Source organism: Ambystoma mexicanum, chromosome 6p, assembly GCF_040938575.1.
Source record: "Ambystoma mexicanum isolate Mex_15411 chromosome 6p, UKY_AmexF1_1, whole genome shotgun sequence".
NCBI classification, from domain to species: Eukaryota; Metazoa; Chordata; class Amphibia; order Caudata; family Ambystomatidae; genus Ambystoma; species Ambystoma mexicanum.
In genome coordinates, this window is record NC_090935.1 from 239,456,206 (window position 1) to 239,479,135 (window position 22,930).

General features: G+C 45.6%; 1 protein-coding gene across 1 annotated transcript in view; it reads right to left on the minus strand.

The window, feature by feature from the left end:
• ZBTB7C (zinc finger and BTB domain containing 7C) overlaps positions 1–22,930 on the minus strand; it is a 984,162-nt gene that overhangs the window by 589,682 nt on the left and 371,550 nt on the right. Inside the window, exon 2 of the mRNA XM_069626945.1 lies at positions 11,371–11,446. The gene's annotated coding sequence lies outside the window, so the exon portion shown is untranslated. The remainder of the gene's footprint in view (positions 1–11,370; positions 11,447–22,930) is intronic.

Genomic DNA, 22,930 nt, shown 5'->3' on the forward strand with positions numbered 1-22,930 from the left:
CGCAAGGTCTGGCTGACTTGCATGATTGTGCCAGAGAAAACTGTCTCGAGGACGAAAGTCTAAAAATCAAGGACAACACAGAGGCATACCTTAATTCCCCACACAAAGTCTTTGAAGAGGACAAGTGTGAGGGAATGCCCACTGTCTATGTGGATGGATGCTCTTACCATGTTGACAACGACGGGGAGAAAGAACTGGTGGCTGGCGTAGGGAATGCATGGGTGAAGGAGTTTCCAGAACCCTCCGCTGAATACAAAATTGGTCCCCGAAGTAGTCAGGTGGCAGCATTGATGGCTGTGCATCAAGCCATCCTCACTGCTGTCCAACATCAACTCCACAAACTGGTCATAATCACAGATTCTGATTATGTACGGAACGGGTTCGTGGAGCACCTGGATAATTGGAAAACCAGAGGCATGTTATGTGCTAACAACAAACCCTTGAAACATGGGAAGTTGATCCAAAACATTGATGATCTGGTCACCTTGAATGATATGACCATCTATTGGAAAAAGATCAAGGGTCATTCCAAAGTAGAGGGACCAGACAAAACTGGAAATGACTTAGCTGATCAGCTGGCCAAAACCGGGGCCATCCAAGGGGATCTAATTGAAATAGAGTCCCTTTTGGGGGAAATCCAGGTCACTGCTATCACTAGGTCCCAGACAAATGCTCACAATGATCTTTCAACTGCCCAATGGAGTAAGGAGACCCCTGATGCTGATTTGATTACAGCTCAGAAGGGGGATCCAATTATTGGTAAGTTTTACCAACACCTTGAGGACCCTGAGAACTTTCCCCTGACTGATACCGATTACATTGGGAAAGAGGACCTAAGAGTGTTGATGAAATGTCCAAAAATGTTCCGAATCCAAGACGGCTTGCTGGTAAGGAAATCCAAAGCTGGCCACGATCAGTGGGTGGTTCCTACCTTATTCCGAAGCCTGATGTTAAGTCACGCCCATGATGCGGCCACCGCCGGTCATAGGGGGTTTCACACAACACTGGAAATCTTAAGAGAGGTTGCCTACTGGCCACACATGGGCCAGGACCTCAACCAATATTTGAAGGGTTGTCTTGTGTGTGCACAATTTCAGCCAGCATCCCTCACACACCGGGCGCCTCTCCAAAGGAGGGGAATGACACTCCCATGGTCAGATTTACAAATCGACTTTGTAGGCCCCGTGATTCGCTCCACTAGGGGGAATAAGTACATGTTGACTGTGACATGCTTGTTTAACAAGTGGGTGGAATGTCTCCCAGCCCCAAACTGCAAGGCAGAAACGGCAGCTGCCTTGATGATTAACCACATCTTTTCCCGTTTTGGTCTACCTCAAAGGATTGAGTCAGACAGAGGTAGCCACTTCACCAGTGAAGTAATGACAAAGATGTGGGAGATACTGGGGGGTCAAAAGAAAGCTACATATTGCTTACAGGCCAGCTTCTTCTGGGTCAGTAGAGCGATATAACCGAACCATTGTGAGCATATTAAAGAAGTTTGTGGCAGATTCTGGGCCAAGTTGGGATATCCGATTACCTCTGGTCCTAATGGCCATCAGATCTACCCCTTCATCTGCAACCAAAATGTCACCATTTGAGTTGATGACTGGACGCAAGATGGTGCTTCCTCAGCATTTGCTCTACAGAACCCAAGAGCAAACGTTGATAAATGCCTCCACAACTCATGAGTATGTGGAGAATTTAAGGAAACACCTTCAACATGCTTTTGCCTATGCTCAGCGGAATCTAGAAAGATCAGCCGAGAGTATGAAGACCCACTATGACCTGAAAACTTCCAGGAAGGAGTATCAGGTGGGGGACCGGGTCTATCTATACAATTTCCAAAGGAACCAGGCCAAACAGGGAACATTTTTGCCTACATGGAAGGGACCCTTTGAGATTATAGACAAGATCTCCCCTGTGGCCTACAAGATCCGCATCCCCAAAGGCGGTTTGGCAGAGGGGGAAGACAAGTGGGTACATATAAATCAGCTAAAGTGTTGCCATCCCAGGCACGCTCTGCAGCAACTGGAGGAGTCCTCTGCAATACCAGAGGGGGCCGCTCCAGAGTAATTCAGTTCCAAACTTAAAATATCCTATGTATAGCCTATCAAATTCTGTGTTTCTCAAGTTTATGTGTTCCTGTCTCTTAATTTAAAAAAAATGTGCATGTTCATATCTGTTGAGTTCTAAAATATATATGCCACCCCAATATATCAATGGTGGGGGAGAAATGTCCATGAATAGGTATTGCCGCTTTTCCTTTGTCGTCCTAGGAGAAAGAAAACCTGGAGACTGGCCAAGGAGGACGATCCGGAGACCGGGAGCAGAGACCCAAGGGGCCCCGGGTACCGCCCAATATTCCCATCAGGACCGGCGAGGAGAACCGATCGATCAACACCGGATGGAGGAAAAGATGCTGAACTGTGCCATTTGCAGAATTGGAAGAAGATTATGCGGACATACCAGTGCGTGGGTCATCACCTTTTGTGCAGCCGACTCCCCATCGACTCAAATTCAAAGTGCAGTCGCATGGGGGGGCCTTGTTGGGTGTCCTGACCCACGTTTGAGCTATCATGCTGCAACATTTGGTGCTGTGGGCTTAGAAAATCCAAGATGGCCAAAAAGCCCACATGTGCGCCAAAATCCAGGAGAACCACACAGTTTGTGCACACTAAAATGGTTGCCTAACTTGCTACCCACCACTGCGAGCAGGATGGGCCGGGGTGCCATGAGTGAAATGTGTGCCAAAGGAAAACCCGCACTTTAAAATTACCTTTGGTTTCTCTGAATGCCAGCTCAAAATGCCTATTTTCAAACATTGTAACACATCCAAAAATCTCACTGAACACCAGCGGACATCTGGCAGAATGAAGTATGTGTGCATACTAAATCTGGGAAGTTGAAGAGCCCCAAAACAATGTTCATAACAAGACTGGCTGACCTCTGCAGGTCTGCAGCAGCCTAACTGAAACTGGATTTAAAACTACCAAAAATCGAAAATGTTTAAATTAACTGAGTGACCTACTTTTGAGCGTCACATAGTTTGTAACTGTTAAAATGTCATAGTTTTGAACTTAGAATCAGCATTCTAGCTGCATATGTAAAAATTGTCTTGACTTAAACTGGGGAACAAAAAGTGACATTTTACCTGAAACCTGGCTTAAGGAAACTGGAATTCTGCCAGACAGCTACCCCCGACAGGAGTGGGGGCTTGCCCAACAAATGCATTCCCAGGCCTGGCTGCATTCTGAGGGGAGGTTACCCCTCTCTGATTGAATTACCAAGGGACTGCTGGAGACTAAACAAAGGACCCAGGCAGAGGGTTTATTGGGGGGAGGTCATAAATGGCTTCCTCTTGAACAATGGGCCTTCCAGGACCCAGGCAGATGGTTTATTGGGGAATCATAAAATAGCTCCCTCTTGGCAGAAGCTGGGAGGGCAGGGTCTCTGAGCTTGGCAGAAACTGGATAAACTGGTTTCTCCACCATGTGACCTGGGAAGACACACCCCTGTTGGCCAGAATATGATTTTAAGAAAGATGTATAACTCACAGTGCGGACTTGTCAAAATTATTTAAATGATACCATAATTCTTGTGATTTTTCGGTGCACGTTTTAAGACGCGTTGGGAATTTGTGTGGTGTTCTGGGGCAAAACCCTGCTATTTATTGACACCACAGACTCTGTGTTTAAGCTAGAGACATGGGAATTTACTGGAGTATGTATGGACAGGCCGTGTATATGTGTATAATTTTTAATGAAAAACCAATGTTGCAAAACCAGTTAAAAAACGCAAAATGTTGCCAGTTCTGAATGCGAGCTCTTAGAAACATCAGAGTTTGAACAGAGTATACCTCATGTGATCCGTGATGGGTGCATGTAATTTCAAAAACTGTGTATCTATGAAATATGTCTTTAGGTCAAATATAGATTTGTGTGTAATTTGACAGGGGTGTGTCCTTTCTGCAAGCCATTAACTGACATCATTCTGACACACAATCCTGTTCTCCAGTGAGAACGCAAAGAATTCTCCAACCTATCAGAACTCTGAAGGGGTTGGGCCTAGAAAGCTAGCCTCTCCACCCACTTTCAAAACACATAAAAAGAGACTGCTGGGACAGGTAGAGACATTCAATTCCATTTGCTGCGGAGCATGCTGACCAACGGCTTTGCATCCATAGATCCTACACTTAGACTTCCAAGCTAAACAGAGACTACAGAACTTTGAACCAAGAAGGCCCACTGCAAGCAAAAGTATTTGTCAGCAGGCCCAAAAATCATTTGCAGACTATCAACAGCCGGGCGAGCTGTTTGAATTCCCTGCCTAGAACATTGCCGTGTCCGGAGAAAGCGGGACTAGGAGCCGTGCAGACCGGTGCTAGACCAGACCAGCAGAACCCAAGATCCAGGAGCAGTGCCGGTGACCCAGAAAGCAGAGCTGTACTCGGAACCGGAGACCAGATCGCTGTGAAGTGCTGTGCGCAGTGCCCGGATCCGTGACAAAGTCGCCTTCCTGTCCAAAATCTCTTGTGAGTACTCAGCAAAACTCAGAACCTATCCCTTAGTTTAATATAATATAATTCAATCTATTTAACCTAAGTAGAACTGTCACCTGTCATTTTGTAGCTGCAAGCTGTAACCTGTCGATTTGAACTTTTAAAATTTCAAATCCGAAAAACTACCTTTATTTAATCATCCGTATCTCTGGAACCGTTTGGGCTAGGAACTTGGTTTAACTTTCCTCTGAAAGCTTAGAATCTCAGCTTTCCAACCGACTTGCTACTCCTTATACTTTTGCCGTAATCGTGATTCACGCATTCGCGAATTTTGCCGCGATTCGCGATTTGGTTAAAAATCCAGCCACGTGTGAAAACAGCAGCTTCCTTGCTTTCCTTTGCCAAAAATTCGTTTAACCTGCTAGTTACTCCTAGATCCTTGCTAAAGTGAGCCTGAACTCATCCCAAGTATATTTCACTCACCCTGAACCTCCTAAAGGGAATTAAAACCATTTTCAGCATATTCCTCACTTCATTGCCAGCACATATAAAAGCATCTTGGGCCTGTGTTTCAAACTTCTGTAGTCTAAGCTTGCTGGGGTGAACTGAATTACATTTGATTGCATTTCTAAGAACTGTGTGCTCTCCTCTTCATTTCCTTACATTGCATAAGGGGGGGAGTGGATTGCCAGAGAAAAGTGATTACATTGTTTTGTTGAAATCATATTGAGTATTTTCTATATTGCATTTTCATTCAACATTGCATCCATCCGAAACTAGATGAAGCATTCTCTACCACCTTATTCTTCTGTTCCTATTCCCAAGCTTGCTACCTCATCCTTTATACTACTCCTGGGCAATCAAATCAGTTTATTAGTAGAACATTACCCAATGTTGTTAACTGCTCATGTTCTGAAGTGTGATATTAATTATTAATTTATTATAAAGTGTGATATATATATATATTGTTTACATTCTCAAATAAACCGTTTAAACTTGCAAAACAGAACTACTTCTTGGCTCAGTGGGGTCAGGGGGGTTCCAAGAGAGGGGTGTTATATAGGGAAAGTCATCCAGAACTCATGAACTGGACATAAAGATATATCAATAAGGGTTTCCATTCAGTATCCCAGACTAGGCATTGACTTAGCTGTAGTGCTGGATTGAATCCTCTTACAACATGTAGAGAAAGTGAGAACTATGTTTAGGGTAGAGAATGAATGGGGTTGATCAAAGAGGCACACATCGCAATCCAATTCACTGAGCACAAAAGTAGAGATTTTTGGCTAAATGGTGGGTGAGGTGTGGGCACATTTTCTTTATACTGAGAAAGTAATCCTGGAAGCAGTGGAAGTTGAAGTAATGAATTAAAGGAGTCTGCTCCCAACCAAAATGTCCCTCTCCAACACTGCCACACTAACTATCCACTCTCCTGGCCCCCTGCTATCCTTCGAGGAAGACATTGGACATCTCCTCTCTAGTGATGTCAAGCCTACCTCCAGAATCATTCTCTTGGGCGATGTAAACTTAGGCGTAAACAACCCTATTGATGACAACATACTTGCCCTAGCCGGCTCCATTGAAGTCCCGGGCTTCACCCAACATATTAGATGGCCCACTCATGACAAAGGTTGCCCACTAGACTGGTTGGTAGATGGTAACTGCAACACCAACATCATGTCCAATGTCCTTTGTCCCTGGTCTGACCACAATGTTATCTTATCCACTATTCCCAAGAATTGTCTAACTTGCGTTACACCACACCCTGCACCAGCGTCCCTCTCAAGAAATGTCTGGAATATCACCCCAGCCAACATGCTCCAGTTGCTGCAACCATTAACCGACTACGTACACTCAACCAATGATCCTAGTTCCATGGTAGAACTCTATAACCAAACTCTCTTACCTGCCATCAACAACGTAGCTCCTTTGAGTAAACGTAAATCTAAAGCAATAGCTCACCTGAACTCCTGGTACACCCCAAAATCTCAAAGCACTATGCTCTACAAAGCGAGCAGCTGAGTCTTCCTAGAAAACGTTGCCTTCAGCTGTCAATAAAGAGCACTACACCTCACTGTCTAAAACATACAAATAGGCCATTCTCCATGCACAAAGCTTGACTTACAATGAGCGAATGGAAAAGGCTAACTCAGATACAAGAGCACTCTTCACTATTTTGCAAGAACTCGAATCACCAGTCCCCTTCCACCCAGATATCTGCCTCGAAGACATCACCTGGCGCTCTAACATCCAAAAGGTATTTCTCGACAAATTCTCCTTACTCCAAACGAAAATTACGGCAAACAAATACAAATTGGTACTAAATGAGGCACCACTGGACCATCTGCCCCCACCTCCTCTTCCCACATACCTATTTGAGTTCACCCCGGTCACGGGCCCGGAAGTCACAAAAATCATCAAAGGCTTGAAGCCATCCAGATGCCAAAGAGATATCTGTCCAGTCTTGTTGGTAAAAGACTGCGCAGCAGAGCTCTACCACTTCATCGCTTCACTTACCAACAACTCCTTCACATCTGGCTATATACAAATGAATCTAAAAGATGCTTGGGTCCTTCCTCTCCACAAGAATCCCATTCCAGACCCCAGTACTCCCACCAACTACAGCTCTATAACAACAGTCCCTTTCCTACTTAAAATACCAGAGCTGCATACCTGCAAATTCAGAAATACCTTGAAACCAACAACCTCCTTGACCTACGCCAATCTGTGTTCTGCCCAGGTCACAGAAAGGAATAAACACTCCTGCACTTGAAAGTCCAAATGGATGAGCTCAAAGACAATGGTAATCTTGCGATCCTCTTCTTGCTTGACCTCTCTGCGGCCTTTGACTTGGAGGACCATAAAACCCCATGTCAACACCTATCCTCAGCAGCCTACTTTTCCACCAAAGCGACAGCCTGGATAGAGTCCTTCCTATCTAACCAAACATTTAGGGTTTTTTCCACCTCTGCAGCTGCCCCACCAGCCCCAGTCACATGCAGCGTTACCCAAGACTCCTGTGTCTCCCTGACACTCTACAACATATTTACTAAACCTCTATTCGACCTCCTGGATGATCTAGGTGTTTCCTACACCAACTGTGCAGATGACACCCAGATCCTCCTGCCCATTTCAGGCAACTACAACATTGATTCTAACGCTCCAAGCTAAATCTATCAAACCATCCAGGTGTGGATGGCTCAACATGCGCTATACCTAAATGATGAGAAAATGGAGCTGCTCCTCATAGCATCACAGACCCATTTAAATAAACTCAACAAAGTCTATAAATCATTTGTCATTGATGGTAACATTATTCCAGTCTCAAAAGAAGTAAAAATGTTTACCTGGACTCCTTGCGTTCCCTAACGAGACATGTAAACGCTGTTGCCTCCGTGTCAGCATACACCTCAAAAATCATCAACGCCTGCAGACTTTTCCTGATCCCTGAAAGTTGCATTACAATTGCCAGAGCCCTAATTTTCTCTAGGATAGACTACTGCAATGCCCTCTTTGCAGGCTCAACCACTCGGAACATTAGAAAACTACAAATCATACAAAATTACGCACTACGAGCAGCTTTAAACATTGCAAAAAATGAGCATATTTCTCTTGCAAGGTGGAAGGCCCTCTGGCTACCTGTTCTCGAACGTATCTTGTTCAAAACACTTTCATTAATGCACAAATGTTTGTCAACATGGCCCCCAGATACTTAAGTAGAAATGTCTCCAGATCACAATCCAATAGACCCACCCGGGCTGCCCACTCGCACTTTCGTATCCATCCACAGGTTTTTAAGCATCAAAAAGCAGGAGGTAGCAACTTCCCAGTCATGGCTGCAAAACATTGGAACACCCTTCTGCTTTCCCTAATATCAGAATCTTCCTTCTGGTACTTCCGTAAATGCCTCAAACCTTGGCTCTTCATTCAAGAACTCTAACTCTGTGAAGTTACCACGCACCTCCAAGTCTGTAAAACTATCATGCATTATGTATTATTCAGTATTATTATTGTTTGTATATTGTTTTTACTGTTGCCACAGCCCAGTTGCCCTCAGGTTCAGTGGGGTCTACAAATGTCAAAATAAATACATAAATTAGGTAGTGTCAAAAAGAACCCAAAGGTTGTGAGGCTTGGGTTATGGTGAGGCCATGAGGGAGCGAGATAGGGGCATGTGTTAGCATTAGAGGAAGTAAGAAAGATGACTTACATCTTGGAGGCTTAACATAAGACAGCACAATGTTATCTTAGAGCCAGATGACAGATGGTTATGAGGAAGCTGGTGACGCATTCAGAGATAATGGGCACGGGAGAGAAGGGAAAAGAGGATCTAGGGGTCCTTGGAAAGGAGGTGGCCGGGGAAACTAAAGTATAAAATGGGTTTGCCCAGGAGTACATGTAGAGAGCAAATAGGAGAATGCCAAGGATGGATCCTTAAAGGATTGCCACAGACCACAGGAACGGATGTGAGAGGGGAGGTATTCAAGTTCCAGGAGATGTGAAAATTGCAGCCAGAGAGGTAAGAAACCACACACCCAAACATCCTGTCCTTGAAGCCAAATGAGGAGATGGATTGTAGATTGGGAGATGATTAGTAGTGTTAAAGACTGCAGAGAGGGCAAGTTTGAAGGGGATGCTTTAGATGTGAGAGTGATAAGCAATGGTTGGAAAATTGGAGAACTAGGTGAGAACAGATTTGGTGGCATGTTTTCTCCAGAAACCTTAGTGCAGTGGATCAGAGAGTGAGTGATCCATACAGTAGCTCTCTTGAGTATTTTGGAGTGGAGAGGGTCAGTGATAGACAGCACATAGAAAGAGGGATAGTTAGTGACAGTGGTCGGTTTCTTTATTATTGGTATGACAGTGGCTTTTTTGTAGTAGACCGGAAAGCAGGAGGAGACATAAGAGGAGGTAACAGGCACACGTTCTTTGGTTTTGGTATGACAGACGATGGAAGCACAGGAGGGGTTGGTTGAGTAGATGATGTCTAGGAATTCAGTAAGAGATGTAGGATCGAGCCGGGTAGTGTGGAAAGGATGGAGCACGCAGGAGGCAGATAGAATGACGGCAGTTGGGAGCAATAATACAGTGGACTAGGTGTCCCACATTTCTTTGATTTTGAAGAAGTAAAAGACAACATTGTTAGCTAAGGGGAATAATTTAGGTGGGAAAGGCATAGCCTAGAGGGTTCCAGAAAGTTTGCGGGAGGGCAAGTGGAGAGAATAAATAAGATATGCATAGTACGAACATTTGGTAGTATTAAGGGCAGCAGTGAGGGAAAGGAGAACATCTTTGTAGGTGGTATGGGCAGTTATTTTTGCACAGGTGGCATGGTCGTCTTTCTCTGTTGAATGGCTGGGTAGAACCATAGTTGGGGGTCGGGGAAGAAACAGGTGAAGGAGCGAGCGTGGTCCAGGTATGGAGCCTTGGTGACAGGTTTGGACTTACTGCTGGTGATGGATAAATGAGGGGCGGGGGGTTGGGGAAGGGAGATGGTGAAGTGAATAAGTGCGCGGTCGGAGGGATAGAGGTCGATAGAAAAATCAGAGGGGTTTATATTGTAGGGCATGAGAGATCAAGTGAGTTTTTATGTGTGTGAGCATAAAGGGTGTGAAGGTTGACCAGGGAGTGGTGAGAGAGAGGCTAGAGTCAAGCTGCAGTTGGGGGGCCTTGCAATGATGGAGAGGTAGATGTCACCTTCCCATGCGGATGGGCTCGTCAGCCCATATCAATTGGCGTAGCAGGTCTAGTTCAGTTAAACAGATGTTAAGGGTGCCAGGTGGCAGTGAAGGGGATGATAAATGGGATGGGAGAGAGAAGTTGGACAGAAATATGCTCAAAGGAAGAAGGGATCAAATTAGAGAAAAGGGCTGATGTTGTATGTTTTCTAACTCCCCTCAAGTGGTGGCCCGATGATTTAGGCCAATACCACCACTCTATGGAAGTGAGAAAATATGGGTAAATGAAGTGGCAGTTTCGTGGGTGGAGATCCTTGTTTTGGTGATGCCATCACGGAGAATATGAGTTGATGGAAGTTTTGCTGTTCAGTGATGAATAAAGAGTTATTGCAGGAAAGAGTGGGCATTCAAAAGGACTAGAGTTTGGTGAATGGATGGCCTTGGTGCAATGGACTCCAATTGGGAAAAAAAATTGGTGGAGGATAGATTGTTTCTAACATTAAGAGTGGAAGTAACATCAAACTATAGAACAATTATGTAATCAACTCTCCCATTTCAAGGATCTTCCACAGCTCTGATACCTAGACTGAAGACCTCCCTTACAGCCACAAAAAGCAACTGGAAAACATCTGAAGAATCATTCAAAATTGACTAAAAGAAATAAGTGATCTTGCCTCAAGAATGAGGAGCATCAAATCAAACAAATGTTCAAATAATTCCTTGAATAAAATCAATGCACTCTCTGCGGTTGATAATTAGCAATAGATTTGAATGTGACTGTATTTGACAGCATGCATTTCTTTAACACAACATGTTGGCATTAAAAACAATGTTTTTGAAAATGCTGCAGACCATGAGAACTTTCAAACTGTTTTGCTCTTCCTTTATCTGGATCTTATGTGATTCTAAAACATTTCAGTAAATTTGTTAAAAAAAAAGTGTAATTGTGCAAAAGACACAATTGTTTGGATCTTTTTTGAAAGAAGGGGCTAATGCCATTCCAATAAAACATTGCACACGCCAAATTCAATCACAAAATCCACAAAGAACACAATCGGAGAATTCAGCAACAGGGTGGCTATTTTTGTTTTTCTCGCCTTTTCCAAGAGTCATGTTTAATAAGAATCCTCACAGAAAAATAAACCTGCATCAAATACAATAATACAAACACCAACAAAAAAAGAGTAATCTAACCTGAAATGCAATGTAATCCAGGACCAAGAAGTTCAGCAATGGCAAAAATGTTCAACCTCCGATTTCCCATTGATATCTGCAAAAGAGGAACAATGGACAACACATTTCTATGAGCGGTCTTAACGACAGGGTGAAATTGCATTTGGTGTCCACCTAAAACACGCGTGTTGCCCTTGTGGCAAGGCTAATACATCTTTGTAGAATACACAGGACAGTACAGTACTGAATGATTGTTAAATTCTTTGTCCTGGTTTTAAATAATGTGACGGTACAAACTCACATCTAAAGCGGGAGCTGCAAGCATGCAAATGCACACGCCCTCTGCAATTGATAAATCATGCAGGGGAAGTGGGTATCAGTATCAGGCTATCAGGCACGCAAAGCAACACACCAACACAGGTTCGAATTTTGGGTCCGGGCTTAGAAACCTCTTTGGTATTAAGCGTGTTATAAATAACCAATTATAATTATAATTATCCCAGCAAGCCACACTTTAGAGGTTATAAAAATACACTGGGTGGTGCATTAAATGTATTGGTATGCCACCAGTCATGGCTTATTCAGTCTCACTGTGAAAATAGGACAGCCACATTGGACCCTTCATGACATGAACAGTAAGGAGGCAGCTTTTGTGATATCCATAGGAGTATAGCACAGTGCGCACATACCCATGATACACAAGAAAAGAGCATTTTGTACACGGGTCGCTATCAGGGACTTAGCCCCCCCTACCTACCTTTGTACTGGCTAAAATTGCACACACGCATTCAAGACTCCTCCTTCAAATCTCACACATCATACCTCGTCCTCCAAGATCATTCGCCTCACAGTGCTTTGAGGCGATACTAATGGCAGTAGGCACTATGCAAATGCTACATAACATAACATTACATGTAAATCAGCAGACTTTTGGGTTTAGGTGTATCCTAAGGGTCCATATCCATTACATACCTAAGTGTTAAAGCAGCTTTTCGGGGGGTAAGGAAGGGGGCAGCAGCAAAAAAAAAAGATGTCTCATTGTAAGTATAGGGACTTATACGCAGATGGCCTTTCTGGGTGGTGGCAGGTTGTGCTGGGCACCGGAGCACAAGCGTACTCGACACCCCTGCTTATGAGGATTTTTGTGAGATCTTGTAGCGGGCACCCCAAGTTCATTTGAAATCTGGGGTCTACAATTGACACCTGTAGCATGATTCCAGGTCTTGGTATATAGAAGCAACAGGAGGTCTTGTAATAGACAGGTTTATTTTTCTGGAATAAAGAGCCTGGTGGCAAAATCCCGCAAGTGTTTCCTGGGAACATGTGAATGTCAGACACTAATGTCGTAGAGTCTGTTTTCATTTAGTCACGATCCAAGTTTGGAAATGTACTTCAGGCCGCATTATACCCCTCACAGTGAAAACAAATGATAACCTCTGTGTACACGTGTAAGATAATGGAACTCTATACTCAAGCAATGTGTGCCGAGGCGGGGGGTAACAGCCCAGAGCCCGAGTTAGAGGCTCCAGTGAGGTTCCGAATAAGGGCCCTGTTGCCATTGCCGGGAGGGTGTGCGGGGTAAATCCCTCATCGAGATGCATATATCTATTAGTAACGGCAAATCAGCACGCATCCGAGTTGCGACTTGTGGAAGACCGGAGGGGGCGCATGGCGTGGCAAGGTGGAAACAAACGACAGACAAGTGCAAGCCGCGCCAGAGGAAGTACTGGGAATGGGAGGCACGGGTGTAGAGAGGTAGTGTGAGTGCAGGATCAGAGGGTGGCCTGTAGTCGCGGCAAGCCGAGGAGGAGAGGGCACGAGCGGAGAGACTGTGGAGATGGGAGCGTGTCGGGAGCAGCGACACGGAGGCGGCCGAGTGTCTGGTGAGAGAGCACCGCCAGCTGGAAAGGAATTCGCAGAGGCTGTCCATTGGAAAGAAACCCAGATTTGAAATATTGTCAGAACAGTCTTTGTTAAGGCCTAAGTCTGTTTTTTGGAGTGTGTGCCTGTTTTATATTAACCACTGCAATGACTGACAGGCAGCATCAAAAGTGCATTATGGAAAAAGAGAAGATGAAAATAGAACAGTACAAAGAAGTGTTATGTTAGGTCATGTTATCTTTTGCGGTGGCCTAGCAATGTTCTTGATGCACCCCCCCCCCACGCACATCTAATGAGGTTGAAACATTTAAGTAATATTACCTGAGCAGGGGGGCATTACCGGGCCAGGTAATGCCCCCCCCCCCCCCCCTGCAAGGGTAATATTGCTATTAGTATCCAGCACAATGAACCAGATACTAATAGTTTGTTTTAAAAGGAAAAGCTAGCCGCTGTGGATCCGGAGAAGGGACTATGTAGTCCCTTCTCCCTTTCCATGGCGGTAATTGACGAGGCTGCAGAGACGCGATGCGAGGGACTAGGCCGTGGAAGGTAAGTGGGGTGGGAATGGGAAGGGCAAAAATGTGTGCAAAAGGGGGTGGGGAAGGGGACACAAGTTTGCAGCACTTACCTGAGAACCTGTCTGTGGGATGGCGGGGGAGATGTTAGCCTCCCTCTATGAGACTTGGACAATGGTATTACCATGTGGTAATGCCCCCGTTTTGAGCCTCCTCATTGGCTGGGAGATCGACCCCCGTCCCCTCACCGGGTACTAATATAGATAGAGTTAATTGGTTACTGTCTGATTATGATAAACTAAACTGTCCAGAGATGCTCGCAGAATGATTTGGATGTAGTCATGCAGAGCTGGCTTGGAGCAGTACTTGGCTGGGATATAAGTCTGAGAGAGCAGACCACCAAAGAGAGTCCCACAGCCCCACAGAAGAAAACATTCTGTTATGCCATGTTAGCTGCTTAATGGATTTAGGAGTTCCTGCTGCAAGCAAGCAGCATAAAAGGCACACGTGCTTAACTTGGATGTCAGATAAAGAGATGGCCCCAAAATGATCGAAGGTAGACAGTTCTAGAGAGACCAAAATGCTTGGGCCGCAGACGCATTTTTTCAGCAGACTAAAGGCCTGATTCATGGAACTTTTAGCACGCTGCAAAGTGACTTTACACTGGTACAAAGTGACTTTGCACTGCCAACAAACACCCTGATTCACAGAGCGGAGCAACGTGTACTTTCGCAGTGCAAAGTGTCTTTGCACTGACATTGCACTGGAGCAAAGTCACTTTGCACTGCAAAAGTACATTTTGCACTGCTCTGTGAATCAGGGTGTTTGTTGACAGTGCAAAGTCACTTTACACCACGCTAAAGATTCCATGAATCGGGTCCAAGGGCCTTTCATCGATGCACAGTGTTGCACTGGCACTAGAAAAAAGCGGGTTGAAGAGGACATCTGGGAGGGATGGAGGAAAGAGAGATTCTGACTCGAAGGAAAGCGCTCTGAGAAGCCCCCAACAGGAAGACGTAGAATGATGCTAAACTGCGTTAATTGCTAATATGATGCAACTGACTCCTTTAGACTGCTTCAAATCACTTCTTAATTACATGTACTGTATAGAATTGGCAGCTTTAGTACTCATCCAAAGCCTACCCTCAAGCAAATTGCTCCATCTGGTTCTTAGCATAATATGGTTATAATATCACGTTTTCATACAACAATTCATGACGAACTTCGCCTGTTTCTAATTGTTGGAATAACAGCTTTTTGTAAACACTAAAGAAGGGCCCTCAAAAGATCAATTCATCAACCCCAGAAGCATGGAAGGCTGAGCCAGCACCAGGTACGGCATCAGGACCTTTCAACTATTTCAGTTAAAAGTGGCCTGGGGCCTCGAGCCTCAGGGAGACCCCTTAGCAGCTGCTCCCATGTTGCCTGTCACCAGTCTTATAACTTTGCAATATATAGTCCTTTCAATATTACGTTCATTCTCGCGCTTTCAATGTGCGCTTTGTAGAACTCGCCTTAGAAGCTGCGTTTGCTGGATCCCATCCGGCCGTCGCTTCCCCCGGGGTATACAGGAGTGTTATCACCTAGTTGCCTTTTAAGACTGGCTCCACCAAATGAGCCACTTTAAGACAAAGCAGGATTTACAGCTTTTCAGTAGAGATTTAATCTGCGGCTATTAACCCCTGGCTGTATTTCTTTGTCTCCCTTATAATGTGTGCACTCCATGGCTGCTTCTGTTTTCCGCTCTGAGCGTGGGTGGCTTCCAACAATCATGTTGAAATGTGCCCCCACACATCTTCAGCCGGGCCTGCCTTCCGGCACCAGTGAAAATCACACTTGCGTCCAGAAGGCTGAACTCAGATGGCTGGAGCGAGCCCTGATCTTGCTGAGATATCTTCCGGGCGCTGGATGGATAGAACATTGATACTGTGATGAACCTCAGAAGCAAATACCCTTCATGCCACATGTGTTTTGTGTTTCAAAAAGTCATTTTATCTTAATAGATTTTCTGCCCAACTGCAGAAGTCATGCTGTACAATCTGGTAGCATTCCATCACTTGCTTACAAGGAACGGAAAAAATCTTAAGTGGCCTAAACTGCTTTCTGAATATCATCTACAGTCTCGTCATGCTTCCTCATTGCTAGGCCTCACTAAGGGTAGGGTGGTAATTATAAAAACAACACGGGCCTCATTACACCAAACCGCAGGGGGTAACAGGTGAATATCCACCCAATTCTAGGTTTGCTGGTCCCCAAAGACCTCTACTGGGGAACGGTGCTATTACCACAACTACTAGGCCGTGGGTCCCGTGCCTGCTGGGTCTAGAGACCCAGGCTACTCCTCACTGATGAGGCCCTATGAGGCCGAAACATGCCTGGGGATGCTGGTGGTCTACTGCAGAAGGGATGTGACCTAGCAGAGTGGGCTGGATTGCCCCTTTGGGGGTGGGGCCAAGCCTGATTTGCATACAGTCTTTCCCCTTCTGTAATGGCTTGGCAGGTGAAGAACAGTGGTCTGGGGGGGGTCGCCCAGAGATGTGACCGTGGTTAAGATTCATTCTAAACCTTCCTGCCGTCACCTTTTGGTTTTGCATCCCCAACTACCCCTATTTTGTCCCGACTTATTACCGGCATGCCACGCAGGCCATTTCCTGGCTGTGGAGTCCACACACTCCTAATAAGGCAGACCAGTCGGTCAAAATGGCAGTATTTACAAAGATCTTTGCTACTGTTACCGCCAAATTCAGAATGAAGCCCGCAGCCTTTTAAAGAGCCGCCTGGCTTGCACGAGATATGTATGGTGTGAGGTAAACAGGTAGATGTTTTTATTTATGTGGTTAATAATATACTGGCACATAGCGCTGCGGCGAAGTTCCACTCCAGAGCTGGCAGCGCGTTCCATAACACAGTGCACTCTGGAACAGCGTGGAGAGCGCATGCACGGGCGGGCCGTGAAAGGGGCGTGGCGGTTCACTTGGGCGTGCAGCAGATCACACGCCCAGACGAATAATGGCAGACCCCCCAATACACAGGCACGCAGGCCTCATGCCACCAGGTCCCTTTTAATGCCCAACAACAACTGCAGCCCCGCTGAATCAAAAACCCACCTAAAGTGTCCACGCATGGCTGTGCTTCCACAGCCACCTGCAGGGAGGGTGCGGGCAGGACGCTTACCTGTTGGCGAAGAGGTCGCCCATACACAACAGTTAAGTGTGCTCTGTTTACTTTAAACACACCACCTTTTCCATATATAGATATATAGATATATATAAAACATTCCCGATTTAGTTGCACAATATTATACATGTTAGTTTGAAACAAAGCCCCGAGAAGGTGTCAGCATGGAAAGAGTTAAACACATGAAATAAAAGCACCTGAGGTCTGAAGCGCTGGGGAGGATGCAGTGCCAGTGGCCCTCTGGCAGCACCATGCCAGGAAAACGCCCCTTGACTTGCCAGGCCGGTTTCGGCTGGATCACCCCACCTCTCGCGCCTCTGCCAGCTCCATTAGCCCAGCTCACGAGAAGGACGCGGGGCGAAGAGGGGACGCAAAGCCACAGACACTGGCTGCCTCGGAAAATAGCGATTACCTCAGCCCCCGCCCTCCCCTCCAGGACTCCCGTGCCCGCCGCCCCCAGCCCAATCTCGCTTCCAAGCTCGGAATGTTTTTCTTAGCCTCTCCTACACATTTTCACACAGCCGCAGCTCCGACAACCTCACCCACCCAGGTTACAGGAGCGCCAGCTGCACCGGCTCCGACTTCATTTAACTGTTGGGGAACCACATGGCAGGGCCGAGAAACACACCCCTGGCTGCGTAATACAAGCAGAAAGGCTGACCCTGCCCGACCGCCCAGCACTACCGCTTTCAAGCTAACAGGCCCTGCATTAGGGTGACCAGACGTCCCGGTTTTGCCAGGACTGTCCCGCAATCGGGACCTATATGCCCCCTCTTACAAGAGTGTTTTTTAAAACATCCTGTCCCAGTTTTGGAAGAACGGCAGAGATGCAACAATTCAATATCTTGTGTATGCATCATAAACATTAGAACAATTCGCATAAATTCATCAGATCGTTGTTAGCTTAGGCTAGGCCCGAACCCCCCAACCTTTTTGTTTTGAGCCAGGAGCATATAACGCTTGCACCACGTAAACTGGCTAGCAAACAGGGACATCAATGTCTGTGATAACCGCCAGCACACACAGCTCCTTTTTTTTACCATGCTTACTCTCGGAGCCAAATCTGCAGTTTGTATATAGGAGCAGTACTGGCATACCTGCATTTGAAAATCAAAAACCCTGAGATGTATGCCCCGCCCACAGCCACACAAGACTCCGCCCATTTGCACACGTCCCACCCACCTGTCAAAAAGGTAAAGGTTGTTGTAGCCATCATTAGAAACACGTTTGCAGTGTGCACTTTACAGTGGAATGCATCAAATGTCAATGTCCAAGGACTTGCATAACCACACGAATTGCATAGGGCGAATGGCATTCGCCTTCCACAAAAGCAATACACACACAAAACCCAGAGAGGATACTTTCTTCAAGTAATGTTTTTGAAAACGTTAACATGTGTGCATGTTCTAAACTCCAAGAACCAATACACAGGTTTTCCCGGGAACTTGCAGTACCGAAATTGGACATTTCACCTTAGTTGTTTGTTGTTTCATCAGATTATATAGTGCAGGGTTGAGGTGTTCATCTTGCAAACCGGACGGCTGTGGTTCAATTCCTGAGGTCGGCGTAAATCAAGAATTCAAAAAAGACCGTCAATGTTTCTCATTTTAGCTGGCGGGGACCTAGCCCACCCTCTGAAAAACGTTTGTGGACTCCGTCCACCCGCGTGTACTCTCAACTTGTCCCCTGGCAAACTGGCCAAAAAGAATGGAAGCTGAAAAAGCGCGTAATACTGTTTTCAATCCTGTGTCATTAATGACACCGCATTGAAAGCAGTATTCTGCGTTCATTTATTTTTCTTCAGCTTTCATTCTTTTTGGCCAATTTGCCTTATGTTTTAGTCGGCCTTCAATTTAGGGTGACTTAAACATAAGGAAAACTGGCCAAAAAGAATGAAAGTTGAAGCAAAATATACACGTAATACTGCATTCGCGCCATTTCTGGGTCCCGTCCAATCCTCCATCCGATTGGCTGCAAAAGACCACTGCCGGTAGCCAATCGGATGGAGGATTGGACAGGAACTGGAAACTGCCTTGAAAACCCAAAGACCCCAGGGTCTTCCCCGGAGACCCAGAGAAATGGCTAAAAACCCAGAGTGAGGGTGTGATGGACTGGGGGCACTACTCCTACTTTATGTTTATGACCGGATCCGGTTTTTCATTTTCAAAATCTGGTCACCCTACCCTGCATATTGAGGCGATTCTTTAAGAGGCAATAATAAATTAATTGGGGTCGGGTAAAATAAAGTGGTGGTGTGGGGTGCAGGGGCCTAAGAAGTATCTGGCACAGTCTCAGTATCGCAGCTAGCCAAGGAATTTTAAAAGTCGCGGGGTGCAGGTAACGAAATGACAGCCCCCAACAGATGAAATTAGGTTTTCGTACCTGCAATTAAAATTAATAAAATCTAGTAAATTCTACTTCGAAAGACGTGTAAATAAAGATATTCAAATATAAAATCAAAATGGGCGACTGCATGGTCCAGACCCATGGTTCTTTATTAATTGGTGTTATTTTAAAAATAAATAATTCTAATGATAGGACTCCAATGTAATATGTTGCAAAAATCGAACAATGCATTACAATTGTATTGTGTCTTCCCTTCTGTGTTATTAAAATGAATATCTAATGCCAAATGACTGTAACTGATGACGTTATTCTAAACAGGACTGGTAGTGACATCTACTGAGAAAGAACAGTATTCACTCATTTAAAAAAAAAAAAATGTTGCTAGGAAATCAGTTTGTAGAGCCCCAGCAGAGCACCTTCTGAAGGCTAATTTTTGGAGACGGCCGTGACTGAGGCCCAGCTAGCCCCGGCCCACTTAAAGCCTTGGATAGAGGCATTGCTCTGCTACTTTCAGATCGAGCAGGAGACCTGGGACTGGGCCAGCACAGAGAGGCATTATCCAACCTGGCTGGACTGCTTTTAACCAGCACTCTGGTGCTGCAACTGGTCCTGCACAGAGCAGCACTAGCCCCCGGTTGCTGCTTTCAGATTGAGCATTGCACTGTGACTGTGAGGTGCAGTACCTGTAGCTCACCATGCACAGAGGGGGATTCTCCAACCTGCCTGCTTTTCTTTCAATTTGTTCATTTATTGCAGCTGCAACTGGCTCTGCAAGTATACAAATTAGGCGCAGTACTGACGCTGCAAAAGGAGCTGCACAGAGAAGCCTTAGGCACCCGCCCTGGTTCTACAGATTTCAAGCTGAGCATTGGAGCTGCAACAGGCCATGCAAAGAGGCACATTTGCTCACCTCATTGCACCTCATTGCACTCCTTTAAAACTGACTATGGGGCGTCCCATACATGCTTTAATATCCCCCACTCACTCCACACCTTTTATGAATTGATACCACTCTCTCCCTATCACAGAAGAAAGTGCTATCTCCTTCGCAGCAGTGTACTCAACAAAACTGTTCAATGCCACCAGGCCACTCCTATCCAGTGACAACTGCCTAACGATCGCCCGGGCAGTGGTGGGTCGTCAGGCTGGACCATTGCAATGGCCTATGCACTGGCACGTCCACTCGGAACATACAAAAAACTTCAAACCATCAGAAATAACATCCTACACGCTGCCCTCAATATTCCAAGATCAGAGCACATCTCTGCCGCCCACACAGCCGCCCACTGGCTGCCCATTAATGAAAGAATCCTATTCAAGACCCTTTCAATCACACACAAGTGCATCTCCGACAGAGCCCCATCTTATCGGGTTCAGAATATCGCCAACGTTCATTCTAACAGGAGCACAAGAGCCCGATACTCCCATAGGCTGACCCAACCCAAGTTCAAACAAGTCAAAACTGGAGGAACTAGGTTCCCGGTTCTTGCCGCCAAGCACTGGAATGCCCTCCCACTAGAAGTGAGTGCGGAAGAATCCTACTGGGTCTTCCGCAAAACCCTCAAAACGTGGCTGTTCACTTAAACGTACCCTCCCACCTACGCACCATTTCTCACCAATAAGCAGCTACTAACGCACCTAGCTTGCAAGCTGTTTCGGCAACGCCTGCATACATGCTTTTTGAAACTATAATTTGTCAATGTGTACCTGCTTCTGCAACTATATGTTAGAATGTACCTACGCCCTTGCCTTACCCTGGGCCCAATGTAACTGGTATAAAAGCGCCATGATGCCTACGGGCTTGCGCGTGCCCTCAAAATGGAAAAATAAATTAAATAAATAAATAAACATTGATGTGCCGTGATGCCAGGGGCGAAACAAAACCTACATTTGGTTGGGGGCTCTAACTGGTGATGGAAGGGGCCACATCAAAAACTGGGCAGGGCTAATGTGGACGGTCCACCCCCTCTGTTCTACTCCAAGGGTTGCCTGGTGTGGGGACCAAGTATCAAATGCTACATTTTAAAGTGTAATATGCTAGTTAGATTAAAAATGTAATTGGATTTAAAGACAACATACACATTTAGTTGCTTTGATCATTTTGATACACAATGGACAGCAACTTTTGAAAAATATTCTTGAGAAAGAAATTTGATTGTACACCATAACACCTGTACCTATAAGGCCATGACACAGTAATACATGACTAGACTGGCTCTACCAAAAGGCCAGTGTAGCCATGTGATAACTGATGCATTGCCCCTTTTATTACGGATACCCATTAAAAAAAAGTACAAATAAAATATAAGGTCATGCCGCAGTAATAAGTGACTAGACTGACTGTACAAAAATGCTATTCTAGCCACATAACACACATGCCGAAGAAAAAGCAAGTGCGCACATAAGCCCCCACCCTCGGATGTGAAAGGGCACATAATGTGGTTATAAATTGGCATCCATGGGGAAGGGGCTGATGCGAGCATTCGATTTTGCTGAGGCCGATGGGCGATGTAAGTCTTCAAAGTAGCAGCTTTAAAGTTTTACTGCGTTTGTGCAAGTACATTTTGCTGCATCTGCACAAACACATTAAAACTTTAAAGCTGCTAGTTTCAGGAAAGGCATCCCTCCTCATCTCACTGCCAATAGCAAGTGCACACAACAGCCCCTTCCAGGAGTGTACCTAGGATAACATTTCAGAAGGACTTGTGTTGGGGCTGACCCTTCAAATGTTGGTGGAGGCGGTATCTTCAGAGAATGTGGGCGAGGGGCAAACATACTTGTGTGGGGGCATCTAACTTCTTTACATATTCCAATGAGACTATTCTGGTGGAGCTTCAATGTTAAAAGCAGTTAACTCTGCCCTTTACCTCTGAAAGGACCCACAGAAGAACTGCTCTGAGCATGAGCAGTCTCCTGTCCCCTCTACCCTTCCAATCACACCACTGGCATGCAAGTACTCACCCCACATAACGATGTCAATGGCCTAAAAATGTATGCATATAAATACAGGTGCTAACAGTAAAATGCTTTATGTTAGTAATTGCAGCGCCTCAGTTAACAGTGAAGCCCAGGCACCGTTTAACGTCTGTGTCCTGTCTGTCCAGCCATGGCTCTGTAGGTCAGCCAGGTCGAGTCAACATAGCCCAACATTTCCGTGGGGGGGAGGCTAGAGCCCGATCAGCTCAATGGTGATGTGCCACTGGGTTATACATGCGGCTTGTGTGATTCTACTGTACCTACCCATGTCCGTCTGCTTCACTTTGTGGTGCTGCTGTGCAACATTGATACGAACGCCAACTAGGAAACCTGTGGCAGCTGGCAATAGTGGACTGTGTTCCCAACGTGGTGTGGATTGCTGAGTTGTGATACAATGACCACTGCTCTGCAGCAGTACATAGTTTACAAGTATTTTCTACTCTAACCCGCACCATTATTGAACCAGCAGTGATCGCGATCATAAAGTTGAAACAGGCACAACATGAATGATTGGTGTAATAGTCCATTATCACTATGTATTGCTGTCCCGGTGATTCTGCGAGGTAGGTCACAAGGTCAATGGATAGATGAGATGAGGGACTAGAAGAAGGTTGCAGTAGCATCGTAGCATCAGTTTCATTTCATGTGGCCTAGTATTTCTTTCATGCTGGCACATATTCCACACC